The sequence below is a fragment of the Rattus rattus genome, chromosome 2 (assembly GCF_011064425.1).
Source record: "Rattus rattus isolate New Zealand chromosome 2, Rrattus_CSIRO_v1, whole genome shotgun sequence".
Taxonomy (NCBI): Eukaryota; Metazoa; Chordata; class Mammalia; order Rodentia; family Muridae; genus Rattus; species Rattus rattus.
In genome coordinates this window covers 167,338,592-167,356,706 of record NC_046155.1, presented here as the reverse complement: position 1 = coordinate 167,356,706, position 18,115 = coordinate 167,338,592, and the positions used below count along the sequence as shown (strand labels likewise).

Genomic DNA, 18,115 nt, shown 5'->3' with positions numbered 1-18,115 from the left:
CTCGAACTCACAAAGCTATGCCTGGGATTAAAAACTTGTACCACGGGCTGGAGAGATGGCTCAGCGGTTAAGAGCACCACTACTCTTCCAGAGGTCCTGAGTTCAATTCCCAGCAACCACATGGTGGCTCACAACCATCTGTAAAAAGAGATCCGATGCCCTCTTCTGGTGTGTCTGAAGACAGCTACAGTGTACTTATATATAATAAATGAATAAATCTTTAAAAAAACAAAAAAAAAAACTTGTACCACCGCTGTCCACTGTCTGGATCCATCAAAACAAAACAAAACAAACAAAAGACAGTTATTTACTTATTTATTTGAAACTAGGTCTCAGTGTATAGTCCTAAATAGCCTAGAACTCATTCTGTAGACCAGGCTGTCCTCAAACTCACAAAGATCCACCTGCCTCTGCCTCCTGAGAGCTGGGATTCAAGGTGTGTGCTACACTGGTCTTTTTGTCTTGTTTTGTGTTTTGATGTGGATATGTGTGTGCCTGCGTGGCTTGGGACATCAGGTAGCTATGGGAGCCCTGAGAAGCCAAAAAAGGAGTCAGGTGTCCTGAAACTAGAGTTACAGGAGCTTGTGAGCTGCCATGAGGTGCCGGGAACTGAACCCGGGTCCTCTAGTAGTTTCTTAACCATGAAACTATGGAGAGAAGAAACTATCTTACCAGCCCTACGAAATATTTTTATTTCATTTCTTATGACCTCCCTGTTCATATTCTCCGTGCCTTGTGTTTCTTTTGTGGGATTGTGGGAAACACACGTATAGGTATTCTATGTAGACATATATGTATTCTGTGTAGTTCATGTATATACCTTTATGACTCAGGTTGGCTTTGAGTTCCTGGCAGTGTTCCTGCTTTGGCCTCCCAGGCTAGGATTACATGCAGGGCACACCTAGTATAGTTTGTACTTTAACTTTTGTTTGTTAGAGTTCATTCCGGGATGAATCAAATTTAAAAAATACCTCTGACCTCCACGGTATGAATGAGGAGGACTTAATTCCCTTACCCTGCCTGTCAGTCCTGTCACTAGAAGTCCCTGTGTCACACACTTAATCCTCTTGCACACACAGCTCCTGACTGGCAAGCTTTTCAGGTATAAACCACGGCAATCCGATCCCATTGGCTATAGTGCTGTTTTAAAAAAAAAAAAAAAAATGGATGAAAGGCTGCAGAGGCCGTGAAATGCTTGCTGTGCACGCTTGGGGACCTGAAGTCCATCTCCACCACCCACATAAAAGCTGGGCCCGGCACATACGTATGTAATTAAATTAATGGGTGCAGAGAGAGTTGGACCCCTGGAGCGCAATGGCCAGCCAGTCTAGCCAAATCAGTAAGTTCCAGTGAGAAACTACGTCTCAGACAAAAATAAGGTGGGGGATGGTCGAAGCTAGTAAGCAATGACTTCTGGCTTCCACACGCGCGCTCACGCAAGTGCACGTGCACTTGGATGCGCGTGTGCACACTCAAACTTGTTATTACCCCCCCCACACACACACACCAATTACCCTAGGAAAAAATGTTTCTTTCTTTTGTTTTCCCAGCTTTTAGGAACTTTATTTTCCTTCCACCTTTTTCCCCTTTGCTCAGGTGTCTGCAGAGCAGCTCAGGACCACTCAGTGGTGCTCCAACCCACTCAGTGGCCTATGCTGTGGGAGCTGCTGAGCAGTCCTCAGTGGCTGCCCACTCCAGTCTTCTGTGGGGAACTGCTGGACGGACATCTGCACACCCTCAGACCAGTTGGCCACCTCAGGCTGAGCAGCAGTGAACTCAGGTGCTGGTGTGGTCCATTCACCCTGGAATTCCTCCTTGGTCACAGCCTTCTCAGCAGCAGCCTGCTCCTCCTCCTCAATCTCCTCTGGGTCTCTGTAGAAGTAATGCTCAGGCCTGACCTCTCACGGGTGCTCACGGGAGATAGTACCCTGCATGCGCAGAACTTCCCGGACCAGCGTTCACCACATCAGACCCACTGAGTGAGCTCCCTTGTTGCATGGAATGACAATGTCCACATAGCGCAGGGGAGAATCTGTGTTACACAGAGCAATGGTGGGCAAGTTGACCTAAGAGGCCTCTGTGAGGGACTGGTGGTCAGTCCGGGGATCGGTCACCACTAGAAGCTGTGGCTCCCTGAAGGCTGCTTGGACCTGGTGTAAAGCGGCCAGCAATGGGAGTGGCTCCTGTGGCAGCAGCAAACTTCAGCACTGAAGAACTCTTGAGCCAGTGCTCCTGGAGGAGATGACGCTGACGTCAGCAGGGTTCTCAATGGCAACAATAGCCAATCTGCGAGCAACAGCTTCTCCCAGTTCCTCTTCAGGTTTTCCTTTTGTAGATGCACTGCTCCATTTGAAAGTCAAAGTTGGTGCCACCCAAGTAGGTTCCTGCAGCAAGGAATTTGAGGACATCCTCCTCCTCCATCTGCAGGACGTCAAGGGCTCCGAACATTGTGTAAGCTTCCCATTTAAGTTATGATGGGAACCATCGTATGATCGACCCGAGAAAATGTTTTAATGGGCAAGTTGTTGTCACACAAGCATGAGGGTTGATCCTTAGCAACCACAGAGGAAGCTGGGTTGGCATGGTAGCAGCAGTAAGCTACGCACGGGTGGAGGATCGCTGGAGCAAACAGGCTGGGCTAGCCAGATTGCTGATTGTGGGTTCAAGCAAGAGATATTGCCTCAATATATAAGATGAACACAGTTCAGGAAGATACCCAACATCAACCTCAGACTTCCTCATATTCACACATTCATGTGCATGTGCAGGCACATACAAACACACATATACACGATAAAAAATTATGAAAACATTTATCTACTACCAGTGCCAACCCTTTGCTTCTGGATCCCATGCTGGAGGCATAGCTCATTCAAAAATCTGTTCACGGCCTTTGGATATGGTCACCCAACATTCCAAATTTACATCAGAAGCCAGCACACGCACATACACACATGTCATGCATGCATATATGTTCACTCATCACAGAATTAAATCTTTGTATAATTTAGGCAAGTTCATGGTGACACTCTCTTCCCTTCCATTCATCTCTCTCTTCTCCCTCTCTCCCCTCCTCCATCCTCTCCTCTCCCTTCTCTCTCCTTCCTTTCTCTTCTTTCTTCCTCCTCCTCTTCCTCATCTCTTCTTTTGAGACAGGGTTTCTCTAAGTAGACCAGGCTGGCCTTGAACTCACAGAAATCCTTCAGCCCAAGTGCTACAGTTAAAGAAGTGTATCATAGTACTCAGCCCCCCCCCATCTCTTTCTCTCTCTTATTTTCTGTGTGTTTGTATATGCGCACTTTTGAGGTTTTTTTTTTTTTTTTTTTTTTTCTGAGAAACCCTCCCTCTTGCCCTGGCTGTCCTGAACTCACTCTCTAGACCAGGCTGGTCTTGAACTCACAGAGATCTTCCTGCCTCTGTCTCTGGATGCTGGGATTAAAGTTGTGCATCACTACTGCCCAGCTTCTTTCTTTCTTGTGCAGGGGATAAAGCCCAGAGCCTCACACATGATTGGCAAGCACTCCACCATTGATTGCTGCACCCTGCCCTCACCAGTAGATTCTAGAGGAGTACTCTCCCCCAGAAGCACATCCCTGAGCCCTCAATGATCTCTTCCAATTGAATGCTGGTGTTTTGTTTTTACTACATTTTATTTACTATGTGCGTGTGTGTATGTGTGCATGCATACATACACGTATGTGTGCACACTCCACTGTGTATGTACATGAGCGTATGTGTGTGGGGTATGCATGCACGTGCATGTATGATGTTTGTATATATGTATGTTTGTGCATGACTACATGTTGGAGTGTGTGGGTGCATATATGTGTTTGTGTATATGAGTCCATGTGTAGGAGGTGTGAACTGTGTACATACATGTGTATGTGCATACATGCATTCATTCATGCATATGTGAGTGCGCGTGTGTGTGTGTGTGTGTGTGTGTGTGTGTATCCATGTGCACACTGGTAGAGTTCAGAGGACAACTAGTTCTTTCTCTCCTTCTATGTGTGACTAATGATTGGTGGAAGGAACTTTCCCCACTGAGTCATCTTGCTGGCCCTCAAAGTTTTGGTTTTACATTAGTTTATTTTATGTGTAGAGAGGGCGCGTGTGCCATGGCAGGTATGTGGAGGTCAGAGGATAACCTGTAGGAGACTATCCTCTCCTTCCTTCTTGTGAGTCCTGGGCATCAAGCTCAGCACATTAGTCTTGATATGAAGTACTTTTCTTCCCAAGCCATCTCACTGGCCCTCAGCTTTCTTTTTGAACGACAGTCTAATTCTATGGTGTCCCGTTCAAGGCCTTAACAGATCCAAACTTACACAAGTAATTTGTTTCTTTGTTTTGTTTTTTGAGACAGGGTCTCATGAAGCCCACGCTGACCTCAGATTTACAGATAATGACCTTGAACTCCTGATCGTCCCTGCCTCCACCTCCCAAGTGCTGAGATTGGAGATTAAATGGCCAAATGCATTTTTAAGTTTCCATACAGATCTTTTTAAATGTATGTTGATTCCACCTATGTAAGGTATAATTAATTTAGTGTTAGATTGCAATGAAATCCACCTACCTTCACCGTGTCAATTGATGGGCTTTGACAACTGAACAACACCCCATTTCAGGGAGAGAATGTTTCCAGCATCCCAGAAAGTTCCTTTGAGCCCTTTGTAGACAGTCTTCTCACCCACTTCTTAACTCCTGGGGTAACTGCTGTTTTGATTTTTATCCTCATGGATTTATGTCATAATAAATGTTTTTATATTCTTTCATTATTCCGAAGTGTGATTTGTGGATAATATAATATACCCACATGTGAGTTGCTGTTAGATCAAGATAATGTCCTTCTGTGATGAAAAAGGAATGAGAAAAGGTTAGGAGTTTGGGGGGGCAGAGGTTGTGGGACCTCGCACAGACCAGGCAAGCACTGTGCCACCAAGTCACGACTCCAGCACAAGAAGAATACAATGGAAGAAGAGAAATGAACACAAAATTGTTTTCTGAGTTCAATGGAAGAAGAGAAATGCACACACACACACACACACACACACACAACACTGATAATAATAAATAAAATTGTTTTCTGAGTTCTCAGTGGTTAGTGCCCACTGCCCTTGCAAAGGATCCAGATTCAGTTCCCAGCACCCACGCCTTGGAGCTCAAAACCCATCTAGAAGTAGACCCCTCAGTTCCAGGAGAGTCGATGCCTCTTTGGAGACCTGCACACACACACACACACACACACACACACACACACACACACACACACACACACACACACACATAAACAAAAATAAATACAGCTGGAGAAGTGGTTCGGTGGTTAAGAACACTTGCTGCTCCTCCTGAGGACCTAGGTTCTATCTCTAGCGCTCGAATGGTGACTTACAGCCATCTGTAACTCCAGGTTCTCGGGACACAGTGCCCTCTTCTGTCCTCCCTGGGTACTGCATACATGAGATGCCCAGGCATACATGCAAGCAAGACTCAGTCACACATATAAAAGTAAATAAATCTATATAAACAGAGGTTTTAAAAAAATTATTCCTTCCCTAGCTCTTAGAATCAATTGGAAGGATTTTTAATTAAAAAATGTCAATTAAGCTATAAGATCTAAAGGACTTCAGAAGCTGCTAGGGGCACAGTTTTTCTGGATGCTGTGAAGGCAGTCAGTCATAAAGAAACAGGAAAAGCATGGTGGCTTTGTGACTCAGGTACCGAAATAGTGAGCAATTAATAGGTCGCCTTTGTTTTACCCAGGAAATGAGTTGTTTCATTAGAAAAAGATTACTATTACATTTATGTAATGTGTGTGCGTGTGTGTGTGTGTATAATTATATATACACATGTTGGGCATATGAGTGTACAATGGTGTATGTGTTTGTGTGTGTATATATGATGGTGTGTGTGTATGTGTACAGTTATGCATACACAGGATGGGGCATGTATGTGTATTCAACTGTGTGTGTGCTTGTGTGTATATATATGACGGTGTGTATGTATGTATACAATTATGTATGTACATGATGGGACATATGTGTATGTTTGTGTGTACGATTATTTATGTACACAACAGAGCATGTGTATGTGTGTGTACCACGGTGTGATTATATGTGGGTATATGTTTGTGTGGTGTTTGTGTGTGTGTGTTTACACAATGTACACATGGAGGTCAGATGATAACTTGTGGGAGTTGGTTCTCTCATTCCACCATGGGGGCTAAGGGATCAAACTGAGGCCAGCGCAGGCCATCAAGCTCTGTGACAAGTATCCTCACCTGATGAGCCATCTCATCGCCCACCTCACTGTAAATTTTTTAAATGTGTTTGAGTAAGATGGGTCGGTATGGGCTCAGGCAATTATAAATGAGTACTTTCTCTACACAGGGATCAGTGGGATGGGATGCGGACATTGTCAGCTACTACAATGAAATCCCTAAGGCCATGCAAAGAAAAGAGGTGTGAAAAGTCCAAACAGTTCGGTCCTCTGGTGCGGGAGCCTGCAGGTTGTATCATGATGGCAGATACTTGTGCAAGAGAGAAATCATTTAAATACAAGAAGCCCGAAGATGAGATGGGGCTCACAAACACCTCTCACAACACTGGGGCGTAAGCCTGCAGCCTTCCAACTCTTAGTGGGCAAACAACAGCAAACTAAGGAACCCTTTAAGAGGCTGGAGAGAGGAGAGGCAGGAGGCAGTACCCGCTCCTGGGATGGGGCTCTAAGAAATCCCCCAAACGTTGTTTTCCAGAACAGTCTGTTCTCTGCGTGCTACTGAAGAACGAGGAGTGTCCCACCCTTAAATGTTGGACTGCTGGGCTTGGGAATGGGGTCGGGGTGGAGAGATGGAGGTGGGCGATGGAGGTGGGAGGGGAGAGGAAGAGGAAGAGGAAGAAGCTAAGGAAGCCTGTGGTCCCCAGTGCAGCATCCCCGTCCCAACACCGACTGCAGGTTCTCGGGGAGGATTTTACTTCATCGCCCCAGGGCAACACAGGACATCACAGATCCTTCTGCTTTGAGGCCACTGAGGCCTGCCGCTGGCCTCTGAGACCCGGGGGCTTCATCGTGCGTGTTTGCCTTGTTCAGATAAGCTCTCTACACCCACACCTAGCCTAGGTGCCACCATCCTCCAGAGACCTATGTGAAGGCCAAAAGAAACTGCCCCCTTGGTTTGGGAGGGGGGGACACCTAGAAGCAGTCACCTTCAGGTGCCTGACACTCCATAGCAACCCTATAACTCAGACCCTCCACGGTTGGCTTGGGAAACCCTATTATGGACTGGACCCCACCTGGTCCAGTCAGGTTGCCAGGCCAAGTCTTTGTCACACCCCTACCAGCCCAGAGCCGTTCTTCATCTGACCTACCTGGCACCCACTGGCTTCTCCTTCCATTGTACCTGTCAGAGCTGGCTCACCCTCATCCCCAGCCTGGACCAGGGAGTTCTGCCCCATCCATCCATGAAGAACTTGGGGACATCCGCACGGGGCTACTAGCTCAGAGTCCCCATGGCCTGTTATTTGGCTCTGAGCAAAAAAGAGAAGCCCTAGCTATGGTCCTCAAGGTCCCTCATGATCTACCCTGTCACCTTTCTGACCTAGTGGCCTCTCTACCTGCCCCATTAGTCACCAGTCTTGTGACAGCCTCAAGCAATGAGTGATCCTCAATCTTCTCAATGCCATGACCCTTTAATACAGTTTCTCCTGCTGTGGTGACGCCCCCCCTCCACCATAAAATCATTTTCATTGTTACTTCATAGGTGCAATTTTGCTACTGTTATGAATCATAATGTAAATGTCTTATATGCAGGATACCTGATACTCCACCCCAGTGGAGGTCACGACCCACGGGTTGAGAACCACTGGCCTAAGGTATATTGTATTACCACCAGAAGGCCTTTGTCTAGCCGTCCTCATGTGAGGAAACGCTCACCTTGGGTCTCAGTACTCTGCCTTCCTCCCCCTCCACTACCCTGAATCATTGCTTAAATGTTGCCTTCTGGCCCGAGGATGTAGCTCATTTGATAGAGGGCTTGCCTAGCGCGCTCTGGGTTTGTTCCCTATAAACCTCGTAAGTCAGGAGTGGTGGTGCACTTCCCAGATCCCAGAACAGGAGACTCAGGACAGGAGATGCTGTCCTTATCCCCTTCCTGTTGCTGAGATTGACACCAGGACCAAAAGCAACGTGTGGAGGAGGTGCTTATTCAGCTCAGAGTCCGTCACTGAGGAAAGCCAAGGCAGGAACTCCGTGCAGCCACTGGAAGGTGGAAGCCGATGGAGTAACGCAGTTTACTGGCTGGCTCTCACGGGCGCGCTCAGCCTGCCTTCTTCATGACCTAGGACCACCTGTCCAGGGGTGGATCCACCCACAGAGGGCTGGACACGATCAGTAATCAAGAAAATGCTCCCACAGACCTGCCTACAGGCTCATCTGGAAAAACAATTCTCCAACGACTCCAGTTTGTGTCAAGTTGACAAAAACTACAAACTAACCAGCACAGATCTGGGGTTTGTTTGTTTGGTTGGTTGGTTTTGCTTTTTTGTTTTTGTTTTTTGTTTTTAAAAAAGCCATCTTCTCCATCAGACCTTCCTTAACCACTGCCTTCAGTATTGCCATCTAACTTCATTTCCTCGTTTAAAGATTTATTTCAGGGCTGGAGAGATAGATGGCTCAGTGGTTAGAGCACTGACTGCTCTTCCAGAGGTCCTGAGTTCAATTCCCAGCAACCACATGGTGGCTCACAACCATCTGTAATGGGATCTGATGCCCTCTTCTGGTGTGTCTGAAGACAGCGACAGTGTACTCATATACATAAAATAAACGATAAATAAAACTTCTTTTTAAAAAAGATTTATTTTATTGGGTATTTCATTTGTTTGTTTGTTTTGTTTTGTTTTTTTTTTTTTTAAGGTTTTCCAGGCCCAATGATGTTTTTTTTTTTTTTTTTTCGAGCTGGGGACCGAACTCAGGGCCTTGCGCTTGCTAGGCAAGCGCTCTACCACTGAGCTAAATCCCCAACCCCTTGTTTTGTTTTTTAAGGTTCATCCAGGCCTGGAGGCAATGATGCACACTTTTAATCCCGGCACTTGATGGGAAGCAGAGGCAGGTGAATCTCTGTGAATTCAAGGCTGGTCTGGTCTACAGAGAGAGTTCCAGGACAGCCAGGGCTACCCTGTCTCAAAACAAAACAAAACAAGACAAAACAAAACAAAAAACCCATCTACTTTTATTCTAAGCCTATGGTGTTTTGGCTGCACATAAGTGTACCACATGCATGCAGGTGCTGGAGAAGCCCAGAAGACGCATCAGATCCCCAGAGCTGGAGTTACAGGTGGTTGTGAGCCACCATGGGGGTGCTGGGAACCAAATCTAGGTCCTTTGCAAAAGCAACAGTGCTCTTAGTTGCTCTCAATTTTAAAATATATATATATATTTGGATTTGTTTTTTTTTTTAAACAAAATCTCACTATGTAGCCTTGGCTGACCTAGAAATCACTACGTAAACCAGGTTGGTCTTGAACTCAGAGATCATCCTGCTTCTGCCTCCTGGTGCTCTCTTTTCTTCTAAGACAGAATCTCATTATGTATCCCAGGCTGGCTTGAAACTTGAGATCTTTTGCCCCCAATGGCCTCCTGTGACATGTAAGACAGACAGACAGACAGACAGGAGACAGACACATCCTATCAGTTCTGGTCCTCTAGAGAACCCTAACACAGGGAGGATCATAAGTCTGAAGTCAGCCTGAACTACAGATAAAATCTCCATCTAAAAACATCCCAGACAGGTACTGGTGAGGGGTTCAGCCTGGCAACCCAAGCTTGAACCCCGGGGCCCACAAGAGGAGAGAACCAACTCTTCTTGCAAGTTGTCCTCTATATCAGCACACATATGCCATGGCACATGAGGCACTAACCAGTCACAGCCTGCAGACACAAGCAGCATCTACAGTTGTCATCGTGCTTACCTATCAGTTCGTTACGTTCTGTAAGGGGGTGTGTGTGTGTGTGTGTGTGTGTGTGTGTGTGTGTGTGTGTGTGTGTGTGTGTGTGTGGAGCCTCGGACATCTTACATGCTAGGCAGGGACTCTACCCCTGAACCACGCCCCCCGCCCCTCACTGGAGGATTCTAGGCAGGGGCTCTACCACTGAGCCACGCCCCCCGCCCCTCACTGGGGGATTCTAGGCAGGGGCGTTACCACTAAGCCACGCCCCCAGCCTCTCACTGTGGGATTCTAGGCAGGGGCTCTACCCCTGAGCCACGCCCCCAGCCCCTCACTGGGAGATTTTAAGTAAGTGCCCTCAGTTGAGCCACACTCCTTTTTTTTTTTTTTTTTTTTCCTTTTCTTTTTTTTTTTTCGGAGCTGGGGACCGAACCCAGGGCTTTGCGCTTGAGCGCTCTACCACTGAGCTAAATCCCCAACCCCAAGCCGCACTCCTATCACATAGTTTCATAGTTACCACTGTTTCCTTTGTGTGTGTGTGGTGAGGGTTGGTCACCGAGTCTCCTGAGGTTTCTCTTTTCTCCACAGAGTGTCTCTTTTGGAGATAGGGAGGTTGCTACATAGCTCAGGCTATCGTTGAACTCATCGCAGTCCACTTGCCTCAGCCTGCCAAGTGCTGGAAATTACAGACATAGGTCAACACACAGGGTCCTGAGGCTCTCTGTCAGTGCAAGAGATTCTCAAAGCAGGAATCATACACTCCCGGGTCCATACGTGCAATCAGTGGATTGAGTATTGGGGAGTCAACTTCAAATAGGATCCAGTGTTATGAAAGACCTCGTGAAAGAGCCATAGGGATGCCCTACAATGACTCCCTGTCAACAGTTTGAAGCAGAGAGTGGAGGATATCCCACATCCCTTCCTCTGTTTTCTCACTGAGCATGAGCGGCTCAGGAACAGGCAACCCGGTTGCGGGTTGTAGCCAAAGCATCAGAACCCATTCTGGAGGGCCCCGTTCTAGCCAATGGGATGCATCAGAACCCATGAGGTTCCAGGCAGCGCACCGGAGCAGAAGAATGGTGGCTGTATGGCTTGGAGTGTTTCTAGTTAGCAGTCACTGAGGGAGGAAAAAGGCGAGACGGGACACCTGCTGTCCGGATGCCTGCCACACCTTCATTCCTTGGGACCTGTGGATTGATTGATGACCTGCACTGAGGGAAGGAGACAATAAGACAATGGGCAGCTGGCTTATTGGGAAATCCCCGAGCTGCAGGCCACCAGCCAGCTACGGCCCTCCGCAGAGCTGAGAGTTTTAATCACAAGGCTTTAATTTGTTCTATTTTTACCTATATGCATGCATGTGGTCTATGCCGCAAGTGTGAACTCAGTCCTCTTGGTCCCAGTTTTACTAATCCAGCCCTTATTTGTTTATTTATTTATTTATTTATTTTGAGACGGGGGGGGGGTCGTCTCAGTAGCCTGGAACCTCCTAGATCAAGCTGACCTTGAGCCTGCCTCTGTCCTTTCCAGTGCTGGGATTAAAGACATGTGCCATCCCTCCCAGCAATTTTTTAATCTTTTGAGACAAAGTATCATTCTACAGCCAGGCTGGCCTCAAACTTCGGTAATCCCTGCCTCAGCTTCCCACATGCTGGGATTACAGCTGTGTGCCATTGTATCCAACGGACTTTGTTTTATTCTTCCTTATTACTTTAGGAACAGGGCTCACTATGCAGCCAAGGCTCTCTTCCAAGACACTATGTAACCTATGCTGGTCTTAAACTCACACTTCTGCCTGTCTCCCAAGGGTTTCTGTTACAGACACGCTCACTATGGTCTGCTTTGATCACAGGGTGTTGGATAATGGCACTGGCCTTCAGTGACAAAAACACAGGGTTTCAGCATGGGGACTGAGATTTTGGCTCCTTCTCTGTATTAGCCTGTTTTATGTTATAACAAAATCCCGGAGAGTATGTCTCATACAGAGAAAATGGGTCTGAGGCTTAGTGAGTAAATCCCAAATATGAGGACCTCAGTTCAAATCTCCAGGACTCAGGCAAATATAAATGTTGCGTTACAAATCTGTAATCCCAGTGTTCTTGTGGTGAGATGGGAAGCAGAGACAGGAAACAACCAGAAAGTTCATGGGTCAGCTAGCCTGGCGTACACAGTAGTGGGAACAACAGAGAGATCATGTGTCAAACAAGGTGGCAGGTGAGGACCAACACCCATCATTATCTTCTGACCTCCCCATGTGTCACAGTACACATGTACACACAGTCATATATGAACACATAGACACACACACACACACACACACACACACACACACACACACACACACCAGGTTTAAGGATGTAGTCAGTTGGCCGCTTGCCTGGAGTGCCCAAGGCTCTGGGTCCCATCCTCAGCACAGCATAAACCAGGTGTGGTAGCATACACTTGTAATCCCAAGGTAGGATCAAGGTCATCTCTGAATACACAGCAAGTCGAAGGACAGCCTGGGATATGCGAGACTCTGTCTCAAAGAGAAAAATTCTGTGTGTGCATGTGTGTGTGTGTGTATGTGTCTGTGTGGGTCTATGTGTGTCTGTGTGTTTGTGTCTATGTGTGTCTGTGTGTGTCTGTGTATCTGTGTGGGTCTGTGTGTGTGCCTATGTGTCTGTGTGTGTCTGTGTGTGTGTATCTGTGTGTCTGTGTGGGTCTATGTGTGTCTGTGTGTCTGTGTCTATGTGTATCTGTGTGTTTGTGTGTCTGTGTCTGTCTATGTGTCAGCGTGGGTTTATGTGTGCCTGTGTGTGTGTGTGTGTGTGTGTGTCTGTGTATCTGTGTGGGTCTGTGTGTATGTCTATGTGTCTGTGTGTGTCTGTGTGTGTGTCTGTGTGTCTGTGTGGGTCTGTGTGTGTCTGTGTGTGTGTCTGTGTCTATGTGTATCTGTGTGTGTTTGTGTGTCTGTGTCTGTGTGTGTGTGTGTCTATGTGTCAGCGTGGGTCTATGTGTGCCTGTGTATGTATGTGTGTGTCTATGTGCCTATGTGTGTTAGTGTGTGTCTGTGTGTGTCTGTGTTCCTGTGGGTCTATGTGTGTGTCTATGTGTCTGTGTGTGTTAGTGTGTGTCTGTGTGTGTCTGCATGTATGTGTGTCTCTATGTGTCTGTGTGTGTTTGTGCGTCCGTGTGTGTCTGTGTCTCTCTCTGTGCGCAGAAGGCTAGAAGAGGGTGTTAGATCTCTTGCAGCTGGTGTTACAAGCACTTGTGAGCTTCCTGAAGTGGGTGCTGGGAACCAAAGCTGATCTCTTAGAAGAATAGCAACTGCTCTTAGCCACTGAGCACCAGCGCATCAGCCTTCCTGATAGCCGAGTCCTCCCCAGGATGCATCTGCGTTCCCTTCTATCCTTGTAATGAAGTGCCCTGACAAGAAGAATACTGTCCCACCATGGTGGGGAAGGCTGGTGCGGGAGCATGAGACAGGCCCATCCACCACATCAGTGTTGGGAAACCTGCTAAGTAAGGTCTAAGTCTACCATGTCCGGACAGCTCCCCTGAGCTCCACCAAAATGGAGGAGTCTCTTTCCCTGCAGGGCTTCCTCTTATCTGGGGAGCCCCCCCCACACTCTACCTGAGGAATGTCATGGCAGGTTCAACTTCCTGGTGCGCCTCTCCATGCAAATGAGGTATCCCCACCCACCCACCTCCGAACCTTAAACCCCAGCCAATGAAACTTCACCCTAAGAAGAACCCCTTCCCACCTTCCAAGGTTTTATAGTCCTTGTTCAACTTGGATAAAATGGAGATACACAGCTGTTTCCTTGAATACCATGTGAGAGCTGCTTCATTGAATGTTGTCTAAAAGAACTGTAATATTAAACAGCTATGACGCTGAGATCAAGGACACCCACCCCCACCCCACCCCCTATCCCCCACTCCCCCAACTCCCACCTCCCCTACCTCCCTACACCTCACCCCCTCTTCCCCATCCCCCTATCTCTCATCACCCTTACCACCCCCATCCCCTATCCCCTACCACCTCCACTCCTCAATTACACACACACACACACACACACCCCCCCCACCTGCCCTACACACACTCCCCCCCCCCCATCTGGACATTTCCCCCCCCCCTACCTACAACCAATTCCCAATCATGTAAGAATATGCAGGCTAGGGGTTGGGGATTTAGCTCAGTGGTAGAGCGCTTGCCTAGCAAGCACAAGGCCCTGGGTTTGGTCCCCAGCTCAAAAAAAAAAAAAAAAAAAAAAAAAAAAAAAATGCAGGCTATAGTGGAGCCCATCTGTAAAGTCCCACACTTGGGAGGTAGAAGTAAGAGGACCAGAGTTCAGGTCGTTCTTGACTACACAGCCAAGAAAGCAAACTGGACACGTTAGCAAGCACACAAATTTTAACCCCAGCACATAGAAGGCAAGACTCCACCACAGATATCTGTGAGTTTTAAGTGAGAAGCTTTCTCAGAACAAATAAACAAACATGTCAGAATAGGCCACAGGGATATCGCTGCTCTGGAAAAATGTGATTTTGTACATCTTAAGGTGTGTGTGTGTGTCGGGGGGCCTCCCCAACATTCACATAGTAATACATGTAAAAATGTAAATCGTAAAAGTAACTTTTATTCTCCTGATGTAACTGTCATCCCCTAGGCTGACCGCCTCTGTCTGCTGACCTAGGCCTAGTCCTGGAAGCTTCCAGTCTCTGATGACGTCATCTGGGCCTAGACACTCGCTGCTGACTAAGACCACCCTTTCCTGTTCCTTCTGCTCTCTGGATGGCAGAACTCAGCTGCTCTGCCTCACCTCCTCTGACCTAGTCAGTCTGGCATCTCTGGGCTTCTCCTGGACTGCTCTGTCTGTCCTCAAACTATCTCCGGCCATCTGTCCTAGTCCTCTGGCTCCTCCTCATTCTCTGACTCCTTCTGTCTTCATCTGTGTCCACCTTGTTCTCTCTGCAACCTGCCTCTGCACGGTCCCAGTCAAACTGCCTCTCTCTCTCTCTCTCCATCTCTGCGCTGCTCTCTTATGTAGCTTCCCTTTCCTCTCTCTCTCCTCATGAGAACTGGGCAGCTCCTGTTGGGTCAAATCTTTTTTTGAGTCCTCACTTTGTCTGCCACTCAATCAGACTCACTTTCAAACATGGGTGCTTCCTTCTACAAATGAACCTTCCCTAACCTACATTGTCGGGGATTAAAGGTATGTGCTAAGGGCTGAGCCACACCACAATGAGAAACAGATGTTTTCAGTAAATAGCACAATCTTGAGGTTCACAGTAGGATCAAACATCCCGCAACTGTAAATATCTCCAAAAAGTCCCAATAAATAACTCATTGATCAATGTTAATCCAATAACATAGATCTTTTCTTGAAAAAATTATTTTTAGGATTGTCAAGACAGTCAATAAGGAGCTTGCCTCAAAAGTCTGAGTCCGGGGTTGGGATTTAGCTCAGCGGTAGAGCGCTTGCCTAGCAAGCTCAAGGCCCTGGGTTGCACCAGCTCGAAAAAAAAAAAAAAAAAAAAAAAAAGTCTGAGTCCTGAATTCTATCCTTGGAATTCACAGAGAGCTAGGAGACAAAAAACTCCCAAGGGTTGTTCTCTGAGCTCTGCAGACATGCCAGGCAGAGACCTCCACAGGAATACACACACACACACACACACACACACACACACACACACACACACACACACAAACAAGGACATTTTAAAAAGGATCCACGTTTAGGAGTCCTATATAAATGTCGTCTGTCCTTTAGACAAATTATGGATGTCATTCATAGGTGTGAACACTGTATATTCATTTATAAAACAATATACCCAGCTGAGATATTGGCTTGCCTGGCCTGCAGGAAGCCCTGGTATGGCTCCTCAGTGCTGCATAAATGGAGCGTCGGGGCACATGAGTGGTCCTTCCACTTAGGATGTGGAGGTGCGAAGGTTAGGTGTTCAAGGTCGCCCTCAGCCACATTTCAAATTTGAAGCCAACCTGGGCTATGCATGAGAACCAAAGTCAAATATCAAAAAAAAAAAAAAAAAAAAAAAAGAGAGAGGAATTAAACTTCTAATGAACTTTTTGCCATATTGTGCCTGTAAGAGTTACATAGCCTTCAACCACCCAGATGAAAGTATTTTCTGTTATAAACCTAAGTATTAATCTGGAGAGGTGGCTCAGTGGTTAGAAGCGCTTGTTGCTCCTGCAGAGAAACTGGGTTCCACAAAGGTCAGAGAGGGCACCAGACCCCCTGGAACTGGACTGATAAGTAGTTGCTGGGAGTCAAACCCAGGCCCTCTGCAAAAGAAACAAATGCTCTCAACACCTGAGCCATCTGAACCTCCTCTCCAGCCTGTGGGCTGGTTCTGTTAGGCTCCTCCCAAGTCCCAGTGACATAGCCAGGTACAGTTCTTCAGAGTTCATTCTGAGGGACCCAATGAGTTTGTTTACTAGGCTTGGCTACAGTGCAATGGGCGAGGGTCATGGGCGAGAACATGGATGGCCCCAAAGCAGCCACACTGGAAGGCTTGCAAGTGATGTAGAATGTGACTTCCTAAGGCTGGATAGATGGATCTCCCCTATAGGCTATTTCTCGGCCAGTGAAATGAGCCAATTCAAGCCAGATTGGATTAGATTAAAGGCAGGTTCATTGGCCCCAAGGGCTGAGGCCAGGAGAGTCACAGGGACGGGGGGGGTTTGGGGAGCACACAGAGAGAAGAGAAAAGAGGAGGAGGAGAGAGGGAGGGGGAGAGGAGGAGAAAGGAAGGGGGAGAGGGATAAGGGGGAGGGTCGTCTGGCTTATATAGGGAGGAGCCTCTGGGGGAAGGGCAACCCAGCCCCTGGGCTGGAAAGTTCAAAGTTGGGGGCAGGGTATTCGAGATAGGGACTAAGGGATGCTGGGAGAACATGGAGGCTAGGTCGACTGTGATATGTAAACTATGCACCTCAGTCTGGGGGGGAGAGGGAGGGAGATGGACCAAACATTTCCAATGTGTATCCTCTAGCCCTTCCCCCAAGATCCCAAGACCATGTGCAATTAGGGCAGAATCGCATGCACCTATACTCAGCTGGATACTCAGGTGAGGGTCCCATGATGTTCCCTACCCCCTCCTTCTGTGAAAGAACACCACAGTCAGTCAGCAAGCCCAGCTGCAGTGATCTTCAGCAGGCTGGACTCCCGAAGATGGCAGCCGTGTGACTGGGGACATTCTCAGCATCTGCTATGGGCTGTCAGCAACTTCAGTTCCAGGGGATCCAACAGCCTCTTCCAACCTCTGAGCACACAGCACACCTATATACATAGAGGCAAAACGCTCACGCCTATCAGCCTGCCGTGGTAGCTAAGAGAGTGTACTGCTCTTTCACAGGGTCTGAGCTTGCTTCCCAGCACCTACATCCGGAAGCTCACAATTGCCAGAAACTCCAGCTTCAGGAGTCAACACCCCTCTGGCCTCCCTCCTTGGACACATGCACATACACAGACACATATGCACACGTCAATAATAATAATAATAATAATAATAATAATAATAAGAAGAAGAAGAAGAAGAAGAAGAATACAGATATATTTTAAATGAATCTTTAAAAAACCCACAAATACCAACGTTGACAGTATAGGTGTATATTTTATATGAATCAAAGTCCAGAAACCATTTAAGGTGTTGTAATCCTAACACTTGGGATGCTGTGATAGGATTGCCTCATGTTCAAGGCCAGCTTGGGCTAAGGAGGGAGACCCTGACTCAGAGGGGGTGCAGGGAGGAAGGCCAGTGATATGGCTTAGCAGGTTAAAATGCCTGCCATGCAAGTCTGAGAGGCTGAGCTCAGTCCCTAGGTTTTCAGAACCCATGGCAGAAAGAGAGAACCAATTCCTGAAAAATGTCCTCTGACCTTCATGAGGGAACACAGGCATGCCCGCATGTGTATACACAAACACATACATTGTACGTGTACCTCACCTTCACACAGTACGATGATGATGATGATGATGATGATGATGATGATGTACCTCACACACAAGAAGAAGAAGAAGAAGAAGAAGAAGAAGAAGAAGAAGAAGAAGAAGAAGAAGAAGAAGAAGAAGAAGAAGAAGAAGAAGAAGAAAATGTTTGAAATGGGACAGAGGCAAGGAAGGATAAACTAAAGTGTTTTCCTGAGGTCTGTGAGCTAACCTGTAAAATTAGTA

At 47.2% G+C, this 18,115-nt stretch overlaps 1 pseudogene; it reads right to left on the bottom strand.

Moving 5' to 3' along the window:
- Nucleotides 1–1,612: 1,612 nt before the first annotated feature.
- LOC116894468 lies at nucleotides 1,613–2,448 on the bottom strand (annotated as a pseudogene).
- Between the last annotated feature and the right edge of the window lie 15,667 nt (nucleotides 2,449–18,115).